This window comes from Pinus tabuliformis, chromosome Q (genome assembly GCF_031772625.1).
Source record: "Pinus tabuliformis cultivar Carrire ecotype Pingquan chromosome Q, CPIR1, whole genome shotgun sequence".
In the NCBI taxonomy this organism is placed as follows: Eukaryota; Viridiplantae; Streptophyta; class Pinopsida; order Pinales; family Pinaceae; genus Pinus; species Pinus tabuliformis.
The window spans coordinates 1,018,552,360-1,018,577,553 of NC_142296.1; positions in this window are offsets into that span (position 1 = coordinate 1,018,552,360).

Here is a 25,194-nt window from a genome sequence, read left to right on the forward strand (position 1 = left end):
CAGAGAGTGATTCTGTCGTTATGCTGGTTTAGTGAGTGGTCATCATCTCATGCATTTAGGGTGATTGGAGGTGCATATTGTGACAAGGAAAGGGAAAGTCAAAAACTTGGAGGAGCTCTTCTATAAGATCAACTACTGCTTATGGTTGTAATATCCTTCCATCTATATTAATGGAAATAATTCATTGTTTTCCTATAAGTGATGTTATTATTTAATATATTTCAATACCATGTTGATCTATTGAGTGAATTAATTAGATGATATTGCATAGGTCTCATATTTTCTTGGCTTGTGTTATCTAAATGTGCACGTTCTAATTTTTGCAATCGGAGATGGAATTGGAGCTTCCAAGCTAAAGAAGGAGTGAAGTGTGTGAAGGATTCTAGGTACGCCTCACTTTGTCATCTATTTACTTTAAGGAAAAGCATTAGGTTCCTTATCTCTCTATTTTTCTAGGTTAACCACTGACCTAGGGGAGACACTTGTGTCCGCAATCGTAAATCTTTTATAAACAATTGGTAAATGTTTTAGGGAAAGTGGTATTGCATTGGTGGTTTCCTTGTACATTTTGTTTGATTAGCTTCTTGACAGACCTTTATTTTATCATCCAACCAAGAACAGAACTAGGAAGTGATTTCATTGAGCCCTTTTTGGCAATTTTGTGTTGGAATCCTCTTTCCTAGGCCCAACACAACCCCTATGTCTTTGACAGATTATTGCACCTCACTCTAGCCCACTCTACACCAGCATTGCAATTCACTGGTCCCTCCTTTGCACCAACATTGGCCCCGATTTTGGTATGAATTTTCCCTTGGTTCTTCAGCCTATACTTGGTCAACATACTTCCGACTAAACTTCCTTGAGTCATCAGTATCTTGTGGTCTCTCTAAAGCCTCCGTTTGGTTTTAATTTGTGTTATTTTCATTTGGTAAGAATTGGTTTTGCTTTTTTTTTGTTCTTATCACTTGGTCACTTACAAACTATTAATGTTTGGTTGCTTGTCGCTTGGATGAATTGTTGTTTTAGTCCTCATTCTGAAAAGTGTAATTGAATAAGTAATTGAACATTTGCATCTTAGTTTTCTGCATTTTGAAAATCAAGTGTGGTGAAATGAAAAAAAATTCGTTGGTATTTAAGGTTTTGCATGTGAGTGCATAAGAACAGTTGCATCAGAAAGGAAATTTCGTCTTGCATCTTATTTGTTGTGTATTGTGTGTTTCATATTGATTGTTTCTTCCCTTCCTTAGCGATATTTTCATTGAAAGAGAAAGGATTTCTATTTTCTTATGTTATATTTTCATTTTAGGATATCTAGGTGACATGAGTGGTGTGCCCTAAAACGGAAACATAATCGAAGATAAATAGTAAAATTTATTGAATCAACCAAAGGAGAATTTGTAACATTAATGCAAAAATTTAGAGGTCTAGGCTAGAGACATGTTCCAACATCATTAAATATATGAGTTGTCATTGTTTTCCATTGTTGCATCATGGGGGTGAAATCTCATTCCATGTATGTGAGTGTATAGGACTATACTCCACGTACCTTTGGGTATATTGGTGGCGCTCCACACACGTAAAGTATATGGGAAAACTCTCATTGAATAGTTATGCATTAGATAGCCTACTACGAACTGCACCCCCATGTACCATTGCATATATTTTGGTAGTCCCCAACATGTTTCTATCCATCCATAGGTAACAAGTCTACCTCCTTATATATCGTGATACAACAAACATAACATTTGGGGAAATTATCTTTTGTGTGTTAAGTCCTTGGTTCGCCAAGGTGTATATTGGAGTTCACGGTTTCTTGGTAATCCTTTATGCCTAGATTACCCTCTTTTTGACTTATTTATTTTTGTGTTAATAAAATTTGTTGTCCAATGTGGAAGAATAAAATCCCCCTACCCATCATTCATGTAGAATAAAAACTAAGTGTCCTCTTCCTCCAGAGATTACTCTTAACCATTGTATGAGGCATAGAAAAATCTAAACTACTAAATCAAGAACATGAGGGACTACTTCTGGCCCTCCACCAAATATTGATCAAATGGAATCATCAGACCCTTTGAGTTCTGAACCCGAGATTACATCTATTCCTGTTGGTGACCTTGACACAACTGAAATAGAAGTCCTAGAAACTTTGTTACCTAAGACCATTGAATCAGAATCCCTGAAGAAAAAAAAAATTTACTGAGGTTATTGAACTTGAGGTGGCTCAACCATCCTTATCTGAGCCTTTGGGACCTTTCGCCTCTCTTCCTTTGTCTCAGAAAAAACAATATATCTTAGGCTTGAAGGTGAGCCTCTTCCATATAGACTTATAGGTATTGAAGAGATCCCACACGAAGAGCCTTGTCCTTCTAATCCTATTCATTTGGAGGAATTTATTTATATCAAACCAATCCTCTTTCGTCACTTCAACCATCGACACAATCTCCTTTACCTATTTATTTGGCCTTACCCATGGATTTCTCATAGTAATATTCTCTGGGATTGTTAACCATGAATGTAATTGATTCAAACTCACATCTTATGCTCACTGATATGGTTGAGATATCAAGTGTCACATCCTCATCTATGCTTATAACATCACCAAAAGTGCATTTATATGGTGGCCCGTCTATCCCGCCTGCGTATCAGTCATTATCTGGTACCTTTTCTGGTGTGACTTCCTGTCCTTGGACCTATCCCATGACATCCAATTTAGGAATTATGTCTAGTACTTCTCTTGTGAATTCCACATAGTATGCTCATGTTCCTGCATCTACACCTACAATAGAGCAGCAGGTTTCCCTTATATCAATGGGCAAAGATACCCTCAATAGACCAACCCTGCGTATGTTGGTTACCCTCCATCTGGATTGCAGATGCCTCCATCATCGCCTCCTTCCATGGCAGAGGGGAAACATGTTGTTGGTATACCTCAATATGGTAATCCTCCTAGTTATAGTCCTCCTTATCCAAGAATGGCTTCTAGTGTTTGGCAGCCTACTTTACTTTTTCAACTTGGTTCATATTGGGATCGATTGTTGAATCCTCAAACTGTACCATCTCCATCGTAAATTCCTACCTATTCGTCAGCACCTCAATAAGCTCAAATACATGTGAGGCAACCGTTATAGCCCATTCAAATGATGTCTTATTCTCTCTAGATCCTGATTCATCAACCTGTACAAGGTTCCTCACCTTCTCAATCGCTTGCACAAGGTACTCCTCAAGTTTCGGTAGGTCAAATTCTTCAAAATTTGATGCAGTCTCAATCGAACCCATACCAGGGAACAATACAAACCTCGATTGGTAATTAGTATGGATCACATCAAGTGCCATTTCAAGGCTAGGAAATACAAACCTAACCATTCTGGAAGCTTTATCGCCATCTTGGGGCTAGGCAACAAACCCACTTGTATACTTGTTATCACAACCCTCCATATTCTGGTAACTAGGTTCCTTATGTCAAACCCTCCTCATCTAGGAATGTAAGCACCTGTGGCTTGGGCTATCCCTTCATATCCAGGTCATCCGCCTTCATAATTTAAGTGGTTGTTTCCTTTTGTGGCTAATCTTGAATTACCAAATTGAAACAACTTACTAACAACCACATTTCTCATTCACCATGGTGGCCGATTATTCCCACTAAGTTTCCTTTTGATATCCCGAAGTTCAATGGGAATCTAGGAGAAGACCCGTCGATGCATGTTATGATGTATCATTCGTGGTGTTCGTCCAATTCACTTAATGATGATTCCATTCGACTCCATCATTTCCAACAAATGACTCTAGGTACTACAACTAAATGGTATATTGAATTACCTAGAGCGTCATTTCATGAATTCAGTACTTTATCCACTACCTTCCTCACACATTTCTAGTTTCCCATAAGATACGAAATTGGAATAGAATTTTTGACTAAATTCAAACAATCAAACTCTACTCACATTTCAGATCGCATTCATGAGTGGAGACATCATTCTCGGTTGGTCAAGACTTATATTCCCGATCAGTTATTAGTGGAATTGTTTTTCAAGTCTCTATTAACTCCCATAATAGAATATGTGGCCAAAGGTGGATTCATGGCCGAAGAACAAGCTATTTCTCTTGTTTAGTATTTAGATATGTTTCATACCCAATCGGAATGCTCTATGATAAGGTACCAAATTCTTCAAGACATTCGAATATTATTCCTCCACCTGGTAAAGAATATCATGTTTCCAATGTAATTATAGATTATTCCAGTTTGGAGTAGATGAGTAAACCATCTGGTATTTCTCTTATCGCTCTTGCACAAATCCCTCCCTCTCGTCCTCCGACAAATTCTTCTTCCGAGATAGATTTCATCCCATATGGTAAAGGAAAGCCTCAACAGCAACATGGAAGCAAGAAGAAAGGTAAAGGTAAGAAAAATAAATATTCCTCACTGCAAGATAAACAAACAAATTCATTTTTCGATGAGAAACGAAATCCTTGATACCCATGTTTGATTTGTAATGAGGATCACCTTACACATGATTTCTCTCACTTCCCTAAAGTGAATTAGTTCCTTAAATCATCCACTTCTAATGCTATGTTGAATGACCCATTTCCTAATCGAGAGACTCATATGGTTTCCCAGTATGCTCCTTCCTCTAACACAGTTTTGATGCTTTTCTCCTCAAAGCTGAAATCCAATGTCTTCGTTTCCACTTGAAATAAGTACTATGGTAATGTGAATCTACCAAATGGTCATGCTACTGATCAACCTGCAAGTTCAACAACACCTTCATCTGATCCTGTTCCACCTCTGGTTCCTACGGAATTGACTCTCGAGCCTTCAAAGGGTGTTATCCATAAATCTGCTTTCAACCCTTGTTCGAGAGCCACTCAAAATTACAATGTAGTTGAAGACTTAGCTTAGTCCCCTTCAGCTATGTTGACTCTTAAGGTGTTGCAAAATTTCCCCACCCAAAAGAAGGCATTATTATCATATATCAGATGTGTGGATCCATCAGATTCAAACCTAGTGGTTTTATCTCCTAAAAATTATACCCCAAGACTTCCGGCTCAATTAGATTTTATGATCTCGGTCATTGTCCATGGTAAGAAAATTCATCATTCTATTGTAGACAAGGGATCCTCAACCTGAATCATGTCCTTGTCTTGCTTGAAGGTAATTGGTTCACCCCAACTGAGTCAATCGATCACCACATTAAAATCTTTTGATGGAAGAACATACAAACCTTATGGGATTTTGAATTCCCTCCAAGTGGAATTAGAGGGGAAGTTGTCTTCGTTGAGGTAGAAGTTATGATAGACCTTTGGATTATAATATTGTACTGGGACGTACATGGGTTTATGCTATGGTTGTCGTTGTTTTGACATACTTCTGAATGATCACCTTTCCTCATAAAGGTGAGATCGTGGACATAGATCAACTCACCTTTTTTGTCTCTAATTCAAATGTTACTGGAAGTGTCACTCTTGTAGGGGAATACCTACATTCTTATCAACATGTTGGAGTTGGTTTATTGGAGGATTCATCGCTTGTGGGAACTTTTTCACTCCCTCCCCCTTCCCTTCCCAACTCTTCCATTTCGATTTCGATTTCTTATATCAACATGACATCATCATCTAAAATCTTATCTGATCCATGGATTGTACCTGATGAAACTAGCATAAAAAATTTTGGCGATCAAATTCCCCTTAGTCCCATTGAGAAAGACTACAAAGCCATATACTCAACTTGTGCAACCCATACTTTTTCTTCGATTAATTGGGTACATTGATCACTGGATTATGACATGCCCTATGATCCTTTCCCATGTGCATTCTCTATTGATGAAAGCATCATGTAGATAATGATATCATACGTCGCGTTATGTGATCAACATCATCATCATTCCTCCTTCTCAGATACCATTGAAGATAATCTTAGTGGTGTATACCTATCTGATCTTTTCGAATCGTTTATCAATTCCATTTCCATTTATGAGATCGACTCTAAAAATAATCTCCGTTCTGGTCGAATTATTAGTTTCTTCATTTCGAAACAAGAAATTTGTATTGATACTTTAAAAGTTTAGGGAATCATTTATTTTCTTGCACCTCCCACTCTTGTTCATTTACAAAGACTCCTAGGGAAATCCAACTTCCTGAGGAGGTTCGTCCTTAACCACGATGAACTGACCAAACGATTTACTCGTTTACTGAAAAAAGGGATTCCCTTCCATTGGGATGACATTGCATAAAAAGTGTTTTATGCCTTGAAAGATGTACTCGTTTGGGAATCTCTCTTATATCCTCGTCATTATCAGCGTGATTACTTATTGTACCTTGTTTCCGCCATCTCTAATATTTCTATGGTGTTGGTCAAAGAAGACAATATGGGGACTGAACATTCCATTTATTATCTGAGTCAAAACCTCAAATATATTGAGATCTAGTATACTCATGTGGAAAAGTTAACTTTGGTGGTCATTCAAGTCATCCATATATTTTGTTAAACACACATGGGCAGCAACATAATCTGAAGGATAAAACATGAGAACACATTTTTATTAACAACGGATATACATTTATAATACATATTGTGACCATTGGGTTCCACATCCCAAGGTCTCTTGGACTCCTTTTGTCTATTTGGCTTCCACACTAACCCATTGAGGATTAGGTGTCCAACATTCCCCCCCTTAATCCGAAGGGTTATGTATGAGTCCAAGAAGAGAGCTGTAATACAAAATGTGAAAAAATGCATGGCAACACTAGGCTGAATGTGCTCTCTGAAATGTTGGTATAAAAGGTGGTGGTTTAAGGATGACCACCAACACTGGAACGCTTAGTACAGTTCCTGGAACTCTTCCAAAACTGGCAAGAAGCTGAAGTGTTCTGCTAGAGGAAGTGCTCCTATTCTTTTGAAGAGGGAAACCTTCAACCATGAAAGGGAGGTCTCACCCCGCATAAAAGGGAGAACTTCAACCTAAAAAGGGAAGTCTCAACCTGTGATGGTTTAAGGATTACCAACAACTCTGGAACACTTAATGCAATTCCTGGAACTCTTCCAAAACTGGGGAGAAGATGAAGTCTTCTGCTAGAGGAAGTGTTCTCAATTTTGTTCCTAGAATTCTTCCGAAAATGGAAATAAGTTGAAGTCTTCTGCTGTAGGAAGTGTCCCAGATTACCAACTAAAGGCATGCTCACGGGCATCTTTCTCTCTGGCTACAACTCTAAAACTGGTGTGGCAGGTTGTGGCTCAGGCTCGTTTGATGTGACTTTGAAGCTTGTAGATGACCATCATTTCCCTCCCTATTGGATACAAGGTGAGATGATGGAGGAAACTCAACTACAAGACTGTTCAATACTATGGAACAAGTTCTAACATGTGATTGGAATATCTTCTTGGCTGTTGATGTTGATTGCCAAGAAGCGATCCATCCAAGATGAATCTTTGTTCTTGCAGGACATTTGTTTCTGAAGCATCTGTTTGAAGAATGACTGGTTTTATGACAATGCTTACATGGATGAAGATCAAAATAGTGATCTTTCAGATGGCCAACTCGGTCACAGTGTTGGAATTTCACAATTTTTCATAGTGGAAGAGGGGCAGAATCTAGAACCACTGAAGGTGAACTCTCATGAAGAGCAGGGGAACTGTCATGAATGAATCCAACACTTTGAAACTGAATGGGCTTTGAGTAGTCTGGAATATGAAAGGACAAGTCCTTCTCATATCCGAGACCAGTTCTATGCTTGTTGTGGACAAGATGTTCCCAAGGTCTGATGATGGGCTTGGGAAGTGCAGACTGAGTTTCTGCATCTGGATGTACAACTGCCGCTTTATGAGAGTTTTTTTTAATCTTCTGAACAAAAACAGGTTTAGAATGACTCTTCTTTTTTAATTCTTCTTGCTGTAGCTGAGATTCGAGCTTCAAAAAATCAATTTTCTATTGTGCATTTTGTAGACAAACCTGAACGACTATAAGAGAAACTTTGCTGATTTTTAATGTATCATGAGTGGTAGACAATATCAGAGTTTTGAGGAACTCTAATACTTCACTGATTCTGGTCATTTTCCTTCAATATCAAATTTACACCTTAAAAACTGATCACAACTACTACTCAATGCAGAAAAGTAATACCCACTCACAGTACACAGCAATATCCTTTATAAATGTGCAGCAAATGACTCAAGGAATCAATGCATATATATGTAGACAGAAACTATAATTAGTTTTAAATACAATGCCACACTAGCGCAGCAGCAACTACAAACTTGCTTGGAACCTGGATTGAATATTGGTGTGAACACAACAGTTGGAACCTTCGACGCACAACAAGGGTGATTTGTACAATAAAGAGAGTAAAGGGAATTAGCTCGAAAGAGAGTAATCATGCACTATTGATTAGACCCAACTAGAAATATTCTCGACCAACAATTTACACAAGTGGAAACATGGCCTCTTTTAACTAGAACTTCTCCCAAACAACCATAGAAAATACCTTATACAAATTAATCTCAATGTCATCTCTCAAGTATAAAAGTCTGGAATAAAGACCGCAAGGATTCAAGGCATCAAATTTAAGTAGCCCTCAGCGCTGTCATGAGCAGCAGTTAGATACTCGGCTCAGTGCAATAAGATCAATTTGAAGGGTTCTTTGTCTTTAAAGTTCAGCCATAAAAAAGCCAATGGAACGTTGTCACTTTTTGTTTGTTTGTTGAGGAAACCGATGCTTTGATTATAATCTCTCTTTAAGATACAACCCTCTACATTTGGATGAGAATGAATTTACAGAGGAATACAAAATACAGATATTACACTGTCATTGTGTGTTTTTTGTTTAATTTGCTGACTTCAATGCTATTTTTAACATTCGAGACAGCTTCTCTAAAATCCATGAATCAGAAAAGAAATTTGTGGTGTAAATCGTTCCATAATTTGAAAGATTAATTTTCCTGAAAACACCACCTACAAATTTGAAGACATTGTTGTGTACATTAAAACCCTGATAGATAAAATGTTGTACACTCAACAAACTTCCTAAAGACCCTTCAAAGGGACTAGTCCAATATATATTTTCACACCAGCAGTGTTTCAACAATAGTAAAGAAATGCGAAGTAGTTATTAGTTTCCTGGACCATCTTGATTAGCATTTTCCTTATCAGTGGTTGGTTTACCTCCTTTCAGTGCATTCAACATTTTCAATGCCAATTCAACGTAATACTCAAAAAACTGATCAGCGTAAATGTATGTATGGCAAGTAGATTAATGTATTTACGGGCTAAACTCATTGGAAAACTGTAGCTTTATGTGAGATATCTTATGAATTCAACAAGAGTGGCTATGGCTCCTCCGGTAATGGCATCCTTTATCATCTTGTCTCTACTGTAATGATTATCACTGAAAGACATGGCTCCTCCAGTCATAGCACCACTCATTAAAGCATTTTCCAATCACACCTACCACGAATCCTTTCTACTCTATATTCTATTCCATGTTAAACCACGGAGCAGTGTTAAACTTGAAGCATATATGGGAGCAAATGACAGTAGGCTTTACAAACACTCAGGTTGTTGGATAGCAGCTCAATGGACCAGCCAGGTAGTCAGCATTCAAGGGTCTTTAACCGGCCTCTTAAACAATGGAAATCAGGCTTTTAAAGTAAATACAATCCAGAAATAATAACTCAGAAATAGAGGTGGTATGGTTGTTGCAGGTGTTATGTCAACTAGAGGAGCGGGGATACCAAAGTTCGATGGAGAGGCCATTTGATGGAGAGGCGGACGTATAAATGGAGAGGCCGATGTGTATTAAAAAATGCAGGTGATTCATGATTCGGAAGCATACCACATGGGATAGAGAAAAACCATGTATACTCTATTACCAACATGTAACGCCAGGGTGAACAGGAAATGTCTAGTCATTCTTAATGAGAAACGCAGACAAGGAGAAAAGAATGACAGGTAGGCACAAAACGGGAGGGAAGAATCAATGATGAGGAGAACAACGTGTAACATTCCATGAAAGATATTTGCATGGATTGAAGTCCCGCATTAAAATTTTGCAGAAGCACCTTAAACTTTTGCAGAGGTGCCGATGATGATTATTTCAATCCTCGGATCTCTTAAGTTTACCACATTTTGACTCCTATTCCTATGGCATGCATTCTTAGTGTGTATCAATGTATTGTTTCTCAGACAACGCAACATATAATATCATTTCAATGCAGCCCACAGACAGCGTATGCAGTAAACATGAAGATGAGATATATGACCAATAGATATGGGACTCTCCAGAGTGCACCCACAAAACCTACAGCTGAGACCAACAGCAGAACGACTCCTATGGTGATGAGAGGCCAGTGGAAAAAACTCACACAACAACGTGTCCCCTTCCCTTGTTTGAAATCACAAAGGCAAATATCACCAGGGCCAACAGCGCAACATACGATACCAGCGTATCACTAGCATAGTCATTTCCCCAGATGCTCACCATTTTATCAATTAGAAACAAAATCAAAACTAGGCTTACCACTCTTCCGCTGTGGCACTCTCTAGGAACAATACTTCACCAACCGTTCTTTGTGTTCTTTTCTTCTAGGTTTTACCGTTGCCTGAACGTTCTTCTCATTTCCACCCGAGATTGATATGCAATTTGGCACCAATGGTAGCAGATTATACCATGTCAAGGTAGTGCATCAGAGTGGCGCAGTCTTGATAGAAGACACAGTCCTGACAGAAAAATGCATATATGACACTGCCATAGAAGGCACAGGCTTGACAGAGAAACAGTCAAAGGTACTGGAAGAAGAATACGTTATAGCATATGTGCATGAATTTCGATTAGGCACAACAGAGAGATAATCCAAGGAATCGACAGAGTAAAAGCATCAAATTTCTTACTGTCAATGAATTAATGGAGTGTTATGGATAGCGAACAGAAATGTCATAACTGATATGCACATAGAGGCCACAAAACAAATGGCTCAAATTTGAGTAGGGCAGGAGATCGCCCGCTCTGATACCATGTTAAACACACATGGGCAGCAACATAATCTGAAGGATAAAACATGAGAATACGTTTTTATTAACAATTGATATACATTTATAGTACATATTGTGACCGTTGGGTTCCACATCCCAAGGTCTCTTGGACTACTTTTGTCTATTCGACTTCAACACTAACCCATTGAGGATTAGGTATCCAACATATTTCACCATTACATCTTGCTTTGCAAAACTACCGTCATTTCGGATTGCAACACTATGACATACATATTGTCACATCAATTTTTTGGGGCAAAATACTCTAAGTGGATAGTTATTCTCCAAGATTTCAACCTAGACTTCATCAAATCCAAGTCGAAGAAATCCTTAGTTTTTTTTGAGCTAATGTGTGATCTCGCTTCCCTTGATGTTGAATCTACATCAAAAGATTCCATCGCAGACGAAGCATTTTTCTTGATCTCCTCATCTGACCCATGGTATGGATATTTTCTCATTTATCTCTAGACCGAGACATTCTGTCCTAATACCTCTTACTCACATCAGTGCGTATTATGTAACAACCCTGAAATTATGTGATTATCAGGAACACCTTTTACCATTATGGAATTGATAAGATTCTACGGAGGTGCCTCACTCTTGAAGAGGCTGAGAAAGTGTTGCCTTAGTGGGTCTTGACCTAGGTTCAAGTTAGTTTTTCCAAACAAACCCCTACACTACTAGCCATTTCAACATCAATCGGAGGAGTGTGGACAAAAGTCTCACCTAATGCAATATGGGGGATGCTGGAACCAAGTTTCCACACCTATAGATTAGTGTAATGTTGTTTTATTCCCTAGACCTTCCTTTATCCAGATCGATAATCCTTTATGGCTTATCAATATAACTCTCTTAATCAGTGTCTAGACCTATGCGAAGGTCTACGGCTATCTTTTGCGGTCCCTGAATAGGCAGATCAACTACTTACATGCATCAAAGATTACCCTTAACCCTGTAATTAATCAGATTGGCTTAAGTGTTCAATAACTTTAACATGCAACAAGATATTCTTTGCATAAACAGTTAATATCAATTGCATTGATATAACAATATAAATAATGTAAAGTTGCACATTAATATACCATTATTTCATAAACCCATTATAACATAAGGCACATTCATATAAACAGAAGTAAACAAACAAACACAGGAATTGTTTGAATAATCTCTTTATTAACTCTTAACATCCGCTTATAGACTCAAGAATTCCCTGCGCACTCAGCTGCAAGGGTCCATGCACTCAGTTGCAGACTCTACTCTAGGCCTCTGCACACACAACTACAAAGCCTCTCTTCTACTCTAAGACTTCTTCGCTCTTACTCTTATTGACCCATTACATTCATCTTCCTCATCCTTCTTCCATCTCTTAGATTCTTTAAGACACACCTACTTATACAATCCCATGGTCCACAGACCATGGGTATATCTCAAAATCTGACTCAACTTACATAAAATGAGTGTAAAACCCTTTATGACACTTTAAATATCTATGCGCTCAATGACCACAACTTGCGGAGACTTTACATTTTATACAAAAAAACTTGGGCTTTTGCCCCAAAATTGACCCTAGGGGACCCCATCCCAATAGGCCCCCAACACAAAGATCATGACTCACCCTCGAGTCACTTTGTTGCCGAGGAGATCTTACTGCGAAGACCTCCCAACTCTACTTGTAACACTGCCACTTTAGCCACGTTCTCTATGACTTCCTCTTTGATCTACTCCACCACCTACTTTATTGTCAGTCTTGCACTGTCTTCGTTGATTTTCTACTGCATGCTCTGTAGGTTCGCTAACTTATCCTAAATGTTGGCGGAGATAATGTGGGTCTCATCTAGCCAGGGCCCCAATTTGGCCTTGAGGACCACCTATTTTTTTTGTGCGGCTTCCACCTGTAGATGTAGCTTCCTTGCCTCCTAGAACTTATCAAGGTGTTGTGCGACAGCAACAATGCATGTTCTTGCTCTGAATTCATCATAGTGTTGTCAGAGTTCGCGAGATTGTCTATTCAAGGCCTACAGAGTGGGATCATCTGGCAGGGCTGTGACTACCTCCATTTTCTGCTCAAAAATCTTAGTGTAATCTACCACCGCGGCATCCACTGTCGCAACTCAATCCTTCATAGCAACTTCGCGCTATTCGCTTACCTCTGGTGCGGTTGAACGCTGTGACTTCAACTCCAATTCTCTTATCTTTAAGTTTAGTTCAAGCTGAACCTTGGCCACTTTTATTTTTGCATCGTGCACACCTGCAGCCAACTTCCTTATCTTCGCCTCCAATAACGCTTCCTCTAGGATATTCAGTTCAGGTACTATTCTGCATGCCCCAGCCACCATGGCTGCAAGCTAGGTGTTCTACACCTGAAATTTCTTCTGAGCCTCCAGTGCTTTAGACTTCTATGCAAACATTTTCTCATTTTTGACTCTGTATTCACGTATTAGGCTCAATGCACATTGCTCTCGCGCCTTAACCTCTGCTTTCACAACTTCTTGCAATGTGTGAAGAGACACGTTGGGGAGCCCGACTAGGTTGAAGACAATCTTCTTCAGGGAGCTGACAATAGCTTTGTCATCAACTACCTCTACACTCAAATCTCCATCTGGTTGCATGACTCTAGGAGATTCAGTGATCGAACCATCTCTGTTGCTTGAGTGGTCCCCGGTGCCAAACTGGTTGATGTCGCATTGATCTCTCTTGTACCTTCCTAGATTCTAGTCATCTAGATCTACAACTCGCACAGATCCTTTTGGATAGAACTCAGTGCCTGCTGTTGCTGCTTCTCAAACTACTGCAACAATTCTATTGTAGTATCGTGCAACTTGTCTCCAATTTCATCCAGGTTGCCATACGTCAAAGTAATAAGATCCAACAATAACTTGGTCACTTTTGTTTTCTTCTACGACCCTACCTTTTCCTGCTCCCTATTGTGATAAAGGAAAGTGTTCCCTCTGTGGACAGAGGCAACCCCTCCAGCCCTAGAGTGGGTCTATTCATAGCAAAGACAAAACAAAAATCGATTCCTTTAAATAGTCATCGTTGGAGGCCTACCTCAAACCGATGGTTCTTGAAGTTTCTGTTGCACTACTCTAGCTTCCATTTCTTTCTCCTCAATGAGCAATCAACCATAAACACCACAAGAAAACAACAGAGCACGTAACCGAGAAAAACAATGATCTATTTACTTATAAAGTCAAGAAATCATAAGCTATCAAGTAAATTGTACACAAGATATAGGAAATCATCATTGATTGTATTAAAATGAATCAAAAGCAAATCTTACAACCAAGTCTTATTGTTGTAGGCCATCTCGGAGGGTCCAGCCAGTATGTTTCTTCAAGCATTCACTCTCAAGAATGGGTCTCCCAAATGGAAAATATCTCTCTCCCTTTCAAAAGATCTAATGGAAGGCTAAGGCACTCCACAACCTCTTTTCAAACTATCAGAAATTCCACACTTGTCACACTCACACCAAAGCTATCTACTTTGCTAAAAACAAGAACTAGTAACCACCAATCCAAGAATTAGGAACTAAGAATTATTAACTAGCTGATCATAGCAATGGTGAGTGCTTTTATAGGAGGAGGAGCCTCCATGAAACGAGGGAGAGGGAGCTTATCCTCAAGGGAGGTTTCACAAGAGATGGAACCACCATCCCAGAGGTGGAAAGGCGACCAAAAATGACCCAACAACTAGCTCTAGAAACATCCAGAAGGCCGACTATTTGAACTAATTCGCCAAATAGGGATTGTCGTAGGTCATGAACTAGGGGCTAGTGACAACGTCGCAATGATACAGTGCATGACAAAGAACCGTCACGCATTTTAAGGGTTTACTAGCGACGATGGAGGAACTTAGTCAAAAGGGGTCAATATTCTGCATTAGAGAGCATTTGCTTAATCTTCTTGCATGAGTGGGAAGATATGGACATGTTTATTTGATTTATGATGCACCAAAGGGACTGAGATGAGGATAGTGACAAATTACTGTGTAATAGATGCCCCCTAAGGCATGAAGCCCGAGAGAGTGGGAGGGGTGAAATGATTTACAAAACCATGACCAAACTGGAACACCACCACGAAGAACCTGTAGGCGCAAGTACAACTGATATCTCTGAAAAGTGAAATACATGTAGTCGAGGCATGGGCGCAGCCATCCAGAAAGATATATGAAATGTGGTCTGTGGTATGGATGCAACCACCCAGCTGACAAGACCATTTTAATGATAAAGGTAGGGTCGTAGCCATCTAAAAAGACTCAAGTATGGTTGAAGCCATCCAATCAAAGAGTCATGTATGTAATCACAAACCAATCCATGCGGCCCGAACATATGTAATCCTAGTTTGGGGTCTTGAAACCCTAACCGATCTTAGTACAAATTATAGCATGCGAACAAATGTGTTGAAGTCGAGAACGATAGAAAGTCACTTGATTACCGGTCAATAATGAAAATCGTTAACAAGCACGAGAGAAACCACCAATAATGCCAACGGCTCTCAAGGTACTGCCAGTACAATCCACTGAGTGTGAAAAATGGGCTGAAGTCGAACACTCATGGAATCACCCAATCGAAGAACAATGATGAAAGTATATCGTTAGGCACGAAGAACTTTCCACTGAGGCATGCAAGCTCCAAGGTACCGAAGGGGATCTCTAGATCAATCTCCTGGATAATGAGCTGTGTCGATAGGAGACGATCCGTCGCAGAAGGGTCATAATGTCTCCCCCATCAATGATGTGAGATAAAGAACAAGTGGTAGATGGTGAAACAAAGCATTAGAGGAGGAGGTAAGGGTGTGAACTGTAGAAGGATTATACTCTTGAACATATCGGTGACACGACTCTGGAATGTGGCAGCATTTTGGTACCAAGGGATCGGAGGTCTGATGGAGACAACATGGATCAGATGGAATGAGGAAAAATGGCAACCGAAAACCCCGGAAGGCTAATGACAATGTGAGGATATCCCAACCCGACGAAAAGCAAAAGTGTCAATGTTCAAGAGTGACTAACTACCGTAGGTAACCAATGACGACTTTCAAATTTTCCCCCACCATTGCTGGCAAGTACCCCAATTATTTTTGAAAAACAAGCTTGAAGGGGATAACATATGCTTGTGGTATAAGTTCGACCTTCAGACGAATCCAACCTAGTAATAGTTTAACGAGCGCTAGGGACGAGAAGCTCGAGTCTCGTCATGGTGACGATTCCAATGTCGTCAGGGTTTAACAAGTCTGACACAGGCAAAACTCGAAGTCTTTTTCATGTTTAGAGAGTTTAAAAAAGACATGGAAAATAAAACTCTAGGGGGGTCCCTTTTCGTAAATTTGTGTCCCTCGGGCCCGAAAAAGTAGAAAATAATACTTGAGAGAACTGCTTGACCATTACGACCAAGGAGTACTTTTCGTAATTAGTGGTCCCAATCCAAAAAAGTAAAAAAGCGATCGAAGACACGTCGTTTCATAACCAGTATCGAACTCAAAGCGACAAATTTCTGGTGATCTGTTCATGTTTATACGGTCAGAAAAGAGCTGAAAGTGGACCACCTTTTATTCCATTTAATGAGTTAAAAGGGAAAACTCGGCAATATTTTCGTCTTTTGTAAGTCGGAAAAGGGCTTAAAGAAGACTTGTAGAAAATATGGACCAAGCATGTATTAATCATTGAATGTATCCACTGTCCCTGTGTCATTTTTTAACGAGGTTAACATAGGAACAAACTATCCTTGTCCTTGCTTCATTTTCAAATGAGGTTGACACAAGATCAGAACTATGCTTGGAACTCCTGTTCATAGGCCGTACGAAAACATGGCTCCCAACAGATCTTCACCGGATGGAAGAACCATGCTCTTGGAGGAACACATGTCATTGGGCACCAATGACAGATTAGGTTCCAAAGCCCCCAATACATGATGTATGAGACCATCTGCATGATAATCAGCAGATGCGGAGATGGAATGGGTAACCACATAATTGACCTGCGGCTAGGAAGGTACTACTTGTGAGCAAGAACCGATAGGGGACGAGGGCTGCACAGGAGGCACTAGGGGACTAAAGAATGATAATTGATCTGTGGTCACCATTCTTTCGTCATGTGGAAAACAAACCACACGGAAAAGTGAAGAGACAAGGGCCCCCATGGCATAAATATAGTCATGGCCAAGGAGAAGAATGAAATCTAAAGAACCTTGGACAACCATTACATCTATATAAACGGTTTTGCCTCCCAAAGTAATAGGAAACTTTGGAAGGATACCTAAAGGTTGACTGGTTCCTCTGTCAAACGCCAACAGATTCTGCGTGACTGGTACAAGCTGTGGGGAACCCAAAGCTTGCCAAGTAGTGAAAGGCATGAGGCTAACTGATGCACCCTCATCCAAGACAATGCCAAGTACTGCCTTATCATAGGCATATACTGTAATCTGGAAAGGCACATAGGATGGAAGGTGGAAAGCAGTCAAGTGACTCCAGTTGAAGGAAATGACGAAACTACTTGGTGGGGGTATCATATGATTTCCCCCATGCTCTACAGGAACCAAAGAAGGATTCTCTTGATCAGCGTAGATAGGAGCGGCTTTCTTGGACTCAGGAGAATCTAACGAAACGAGAAGAACATGAGCAGTATAATCATGATGCTCATCGGGAACAGAGTGGACCACTGGTGGTGAATCCAAATCGACACTCTTTCCGACCAATGGTTGGTCAAGAACGGGCTGAGCACAGCCAGGTTAAGGAAGAGAAGGGTGGACAAGAGAAGAATCTAAGTTAATCTCTTTGTCAACAGGGAGAGGGTCTAAAGAGAGCCTCTGATAACCAACGGGAAGTGAAGAAGCTATAAGACCTTCCAAAAAAACAAAAGCCTTATCCATGAGCGGAAAAAGGTGAAGGGGATGGTTGCCTTCAGATAGTCGATACGGGAATTGAATCTTCCCTTTCTTCCTAACGCAGCCAATTGATAGGGTAGCACCGTCATGAGATTCGGAGGACGATGAGGGATGAGCTGGGTCATGAGACCATACTTCTAAGATCCTAGAAATTCTAGGACAATCACGAAGAAGATGGTCCCCCTTGCATAATTTACAAGGAAACTTAACCTTCCACGGAGGATCAGAAGGTGTCTGGACCTGAGATGTACTCGAAGCAATAGCTGCATGGGTGGCCTCTCACTTATCCAACTTCTTCTTCTTCTTTGTCTTCCTCTTCTTCTTCTTAGCCACCTGGTTACTGGATGTGGAACTTTCACCAGGCGAAGGAGGAGAGGAGGATGAAGAAATAGGGGAAGAAGGCGAAGGCTCAACCTTGGAATCATCGTGTCATGATTCAGATGAAGGAGACAGTAGAACAGGAGTCATGACACTCGGGATCACCAAGGTTGAAAACAACCAAACGGGAAAACCGATGGTTAACCCAGGCAAGGACAATGTCGCGATATACGAAGTACCGACATTTCCAAAAGGTGGAAACAAACCAGGATTTCCATCTGGGGGAAGACCTTGTCCGGCAGACTCGGGTAAGGTTGTTATCAAGAATGAGCCTGAAAAACACTTGCACTGTAATCAAGAACTCAAACTGTTACCAGGAATATTTCGTGGGCAGTAAATTTTATGACACAAGAACAAAACTTGACCTTTTCATTTTTTAAGAGTCGAGAAAAGGACGAAAAAAAGTGACTCTATCTCTTTCAATGTTTAATGAGCCTGAAAGGACAAGTGCTCAGATGGACCTTTTCTTTTAAGGAGTAAAAAAGGAATGAAAGTGACTACTCTAGAGAACTAGGCAAAAAGGTTTACGAGACAAACCGTAAAATAGCATATACACCTTGGTGATCAAATGAAAGAGAAATGACCAAGGACTTTCCGTACGGTAGTCAATCTTCCCGAATGCTATGTTCAGTGCTTACGGTTCGCAAGGCGGTAGACACAGCGTCCTATGGATGTAGTATGATGACCTGGTGGGATCTCCCAATATATATTCGACGATACTGGGAGCACAAGTCCGCACTAGGCAGTTATTGAGTCACAGAAGGAGGAATAACCCAACCTTAAGAGAAAGCAATAGTGACTAGGTTTAACGACGCCAAAGCACATTTCTAGCCTAGACCTCTAAATAATGTGCGTTAAGTTCCAATGCATTCTTAAGTTCATTCAATTAATTTTAGAGTTGATCTTGAATTAAGTTTCAGATTTCAGGCCCTACTGTCTGTAAATCAAAAACCCTAGGATGCAACTAGAATGAGTAAAGAATCTTTCATTTCAATGAACACCTACTTAAAGGAGGGTAGAATGTTCATTCCCAAGAAGACACAAGCGAATGCAAACACTAAGAAACACAATGCATCATTATACTAATCTCACGATGCATTGATGCCACTAATGAAATATTTAGAGTTCACTTTTCAATTTCTCAAACATGAAAATTTGAAATGTACATATACTTTCACTTTCGTATATCAAATGGATGTAATCCCTTAATTTTTTTGGATTTGAATTTAAAGAGACAAAAAAGCAAGTGTGAACTGATCGATCCAAACAATTGTGATCTATGCTTGGTAGTGAAGAAATCGAATCAATATCAAAAATTGGTTCAATAATCAACACTAAAAATCAACCAGCAAGAAAACAAGCAACGAAAAAGCCTCAAGCAAATCAATAAGACGGTTGTGGATGAACCTTGGACAGACAAGTAACCCAAGCAAATGGTTTCTCGACGAAACCTCTAAAGAGCTAGGTCACACGGTCTAAAAACACAAGACTCACTCAATGAAACCAAAGAGACTGTACCTTAACCAAAAGCAATCAAAACAAGCTGATGGGAGAGAGGAAACAGTAGGGGATAAACAAGACTGGTGGATTCAAGAGGTAAAGTTGTAAAAACAACTTTACAAGAATCATTGCAGGTGTTACACTGACAACTAGAGACGTCGTCGCAGGTGTTACACTGTCAACTAGAGACGTCGTCGCAGGTGTTACACTGTCAACTAGAGACTAGTCACTAAAGTACACCTGTTTTCAGAGACGGTCCGATTTTAGGAATCGTCACAGGAATTAAACTAGAAACCTGAGATGAAAGCCAAATAGTCGTAGGTACAAAGCTAGAACATCAGCGACGTCGTCGCAACTGTTAGGCTATCTTCAGCGACGATCTTACTTAAGCAAAAGACAAAGTAAAATCACCTAAATGACACCAGATAATATTTCCAAGAAGTAAGGGGAATTCCCAGATTGACCCAGCTAACCCAAAAAACTGATGGCTTAACCCCAAAATTCAAGAGACACTAAATCAAAATACAAACAAGAAGAAAACATACAAAAGACCACTCCCTAGCGGAGTCACCAACTTGTGATAAAGGAAAGTGTTCCCTCTGTGGACAGAGGCAACCCCTCTAGCCCTAGAGTGGGTCTAGTCACAGCAAAGACAAAATAACAATCGATTCCCTTAAATAGTCATCGTTGGAGGCCTACCTCAAACCAGTGGTTGATGAAGTTTCTATTGCACTGCTCTAGCTACTGTTTCTTTCTCCTCAATGAGAAATCAACCTGAAACACGACAAGAAAATAGTAGAGCACGTAACCGAGAGCAACAATAATCTATTTACTTATAAAGTCAAGAAATCATAAGATATCAAGTAAATTGTAGACAAGATGTAGAAAATCATCATTGATTGTATTAAAATAAATCAAAAGAAAATCTTACAACCACGTCTTGACATCGCAAGCCTTCTCAGAGGGTCCAGCCAATATGTTTCTTCAAGCATTCACTCTCAAGAATGGGTCTCCAAAATGAACAATATCTCTCTTTATTTCACAAGCTCTAATGGAAGGCTAAAGCACTCCACAACCTCTTATCAAAGTATCAACAATTCCACACTTGTCACACTCACACCAAAGCTATCTACTCTGCTAAAAACAAGAACTAGCAACCAACAATCCAAGAATTAGGAACTAAGAATTAGTAACTAGCTGATCATAGCAATGGTGAGTGCTTTTATAGGAGGAGGAGCCTCCATGAAACGAGGGAGAGGGAGCTTATCCTCAAGGGATATTGCACAAGAGGTAGAACCACCATCCCAGAGGCAGAAAGGCGACCCAAACTAACCCAACAACCAGCTCTAGAAACATCCAGAAGGCCGACTATTTGAAATAATTCGCCAAATCTAGATCGTCGCAGGTCATGAAGTGGGGACTAGAGATGACGTCGCAATGATATAGTGCATGACAGAGAACCGTCGTGCATTTTAAGGGTTTACTAGCAATGATGCAGGAACTTAGTCAAAAAGGGTCAATCCTTAGCATTAGAGAGCATTTGCTTAATCTTATTGCATGAGTGGGAAGATATGGACATGTTTACTTGATGTATGACACAGCAAAGGGACTGGGATGAGGATAGTGACAAATTACTATGTAACACCTATATCACTTCACTTTGGAGGGTGTGCTCTCTTGTTGATCACCGCCACCCTACTTTGACTGCTCTTCCTCCTCCATTTGGGGTGAAGGGGACTTCTCACTCAGGTCGGAGCCACACTATTCCTACTCTACCTGTTTCATCTTGGCATGGTCCACTTCTACCCAGGCCTTCTCCTCGACCTCTTTCTTCGTTTTCTCAGCCAACTGTTGAACCTTCTACTTGTTCATTTCCTTCTTCTTCTTCTCTGCAGAATTGCTAGTCCTTGTGACTAGATCGAAAGGAGAATACCAATCTGTTGGCTAGCACTTGATGACCTCTTCAATAGTGTCATCGGTAGCAAGGTAGGGTAGGTCGAACCACATCTGCTCCGGATCCTTCCATGCTCAGATGTATACATGGTGGAAGTACGCTTTGAACTCCGCGTACCCTCAACGTTTCTCAAACATGGTTTGTGACAACCGTGGCTTCTAGTTGATGGATGATTGAATGCTCGCGTCCATCAGCACCCAAAATACGTTGCACCCTGTGACCTGCGTAGCCTCTTTCATGGCCCAAAGATATGGAAGCTCTGCTGCTTCCAATAGAGCTTTCTCCATAGGAGGAAACTCGCTGCCCTCCGGCAAATCCTAGGCAACCAGAACAATCAAGAGAAACAACCATGAATATTGGAAGGTTTTTCTCTCGTCCTGTGCTTCTTTGCAATTTGCAAGGAACTCACTACACAGGTAGCACACCTAGTTGAACTATACGCCCTGCGCACACTGTGCTACCAATGAAACCACTGGTTCCAGCACCTCGTCTGCATGGAACTTTCTCATAACCTTGTTATCCAAAATCTGTGTGGAAACCTTTACCGTGGGGTCAGTAATTGAAGTAATCTAGTACTTGTGCAACTTCTTCACAAGCTAAACTTTTCCTTCATCTTCTCAGTGATGTTGCACTCGCTCGTCTTTCTGTCAAACGCCTTGGCCCGATTTAACCCTGAGTGTGGCAATACATTGATCCGATGGATCAGCATATCGGTGATGGGGATTGACACATTTAGCCACAAGCACCCGTCATGCACCAGGCACTACAACTGCTTAATGACGATCAGGTTTATATTTGAGCAATGGTAGTGGGGCTCCCACAACAAGTTCAGTAACCCTGACCTATTTTCTCTGCAAATCCATTCCATAGGCTCCAACGTGGTGACATGAGACTCTTTGTAGAAGACCCAATTCATGTAGGTGTATGTAGCCAGGTGGGGGAATCACTTGTGATCCAACAAATCCCAATATTCTAGATTCAAGTGTGGGATCCGCGCCAAGCGCGGACCCTCAAAGGTGATGTTCTCTGGTAATAGGGGTGTGTTGAGGAGGAATTGTCTTGCATCTAGGTCCTTAGGGACCTTATGTTTTCCCTTGCGTGGAGGGATATACTCCAACAACTTAGATATGGGATCCACCCCCTCGATGTCTATATATTCCATGCCCTCTTTAGCCTCCAGATCCACCACTTTCCCCTTATCCTTTGCACTCAAATTTTCTTTCCTCTAGGCTGATGTAGCAACATGCTTCCACTGTGACTCGTGCACCGACCGTCTTCTTTTGTTTATCTTTCTTCAACATGGGGACCTCTCTCACCAGCGTAGGTTTTTGCCTAGGTGACGTCGACGTCGTAGGCATTGCTACTAGAACTTCCATGGTCATCACCTCCAGTATAGCTCCCTCAGAGGCGATAGTTCCTTTAGTGCTAGCAGTCTCTCTAGGTCCAGACAACGTGCCGAGAACGAAGCGTTGGGTCTCCTCGAGTAGCTTCTTGAAAACAGAACTAACAACAAAAACAGTTTAAACCTGAGGATTCATATACAAGCGGTAACTCAAGACAGAAATTCTAAGAGTGCAAAGTGTTTTCTGCTGGATGGCCACGCGTAATTTATAGGCGAATTCGAATTCAAATTTGACCGTTCCACCCAAAATCCGTCCATAAATGCATTAAATTCCACCCTCGGTCCTGTTAACCATCTCCTCACTGTCAAATCATGAACAATGATGGTAACGGTCACTTTATGGCTACATTGTGCGGTCTCTCCCCCTATAGTGCAACTCCCTTTGCGCTTCTTCTAGTATTGTGACACCATCCTGTTTCACGCAAACCCCTTGTCGCGCAGCTCTACAAACCAGGCAGTGTAGTTTATAGTCTCGCACCTCCTTGCAACTTCCTGGACTGCTAAGGCTCTGCTACTTTCATGTAGTCATGTGGTCGGACGGATCCCTGGTGTATGGCTTCAATCAGCTCCTATTTACCTTCCCTGGAAATGGATCTTCATTCAACTTCACGAGCTGAACTGCTCCACCATCAGTAATCTCTTTGATAACATATGGCCCCAACGAATGCATCTGAAATTTTCCTGGAAACTTATCGAACTTACTATCATATAATAAAACTAAATCAATTACCTTGAAGGTGCACAGTTTGATGTGCCGATCATGCCAATATTTTTCATGTTCCTTTTGAACCTGCTAATGGAGTCCAACCAAAAACCTATCTTCTTCGAGCTTTGTTAGTTGCATGAGCTTCTCTTCTAAAGCTCTGTGGTCTGCAATTCCTGTGAAAGCTGCTATGCATAGACTAGTCATGATATACTCCATAGGCATCACAACCTCTATTGCATAGACCAGCCTAAAAGGTGTCTGACTAGTAAGCTTCTTACAAGTAGTTAGGTGAGCCCATAACACACCTGGTATGTGCACATCCCAATCATTCCTCTGCGCAATGCAAACATTTGTCAGCACATTCTACAATATCTTATTAAACTCTTCAACCATCCCATTAGCCTGAGGATGATATGGCATACTTTTCTGATGATAAACTTCGAATTATTATGTCAGTGAGCTAATTGTTTCATTAATGAAATGCATACCGCGATCACTCATTAAAATCTTCAAGAAACCAAACTTGGTCAACACATATTTAAATAAGAATTTTTCCAGTGTTGCTCCTATACAGTCTTTCAAAGGCTATGCCTCGACCCATCTGTTCAAATATTTTGTCACGGTGATGATATACCGCGCACATGTCTTCTTACCTAGAGGCTGGATTGGCCCTACAAAATCAATTTCCCACTTCTCAAATGGTTGCAATGACACTTGCAGATTTAGAGGCATCTCATCCTTTTGTGATGGCCTGCCCATCCTCTGAAATGCATCGCATGCCCTACAATATGCTTTGGAATCCTTATGCAGTGTTGGCCACCACAACCTAGCGTGTAAAATCTTCTGCATTGTCGCTTTCCCTGCATAGTGGCCTCTTGCAACTCCTCCATGAGCTTCAACAAGGATACTATTTCGTTCAAAATCAGGCACATAATGTCGCAATATTTTGTCTGACCCCATCTTATACAAATGCCCTGTAATAACTGAAAAGTCTGCCACGTGCACTAATAATTCTTTCTTTTGTTGACTCGTGTATCCTTCTGGTGTCATCCCTGTGGTTAGAAAGTGGATAATGTCTGCAAAGTGATTATCTGCTATGCGCACTACAAAGTGCTGCGCATTAGGCAATCCTTCCTCCAAATTGGTGGGCTCCTCTCCTGTTTCAATGCGTGACAGACGATCTAGACCTGCATTCAACCTTTTAGGTTTCACAATTACTTTGAAATCATACTCCTAAAACAACATCAGCCATCTACATATTTTCTCCCCCAACATAGGCCTGTTGACTGGGTACTTTAATGTAGAATGATCTGTATACATCTTAAAATGTCCTGCTAATAGGTAATGTCTAAACTT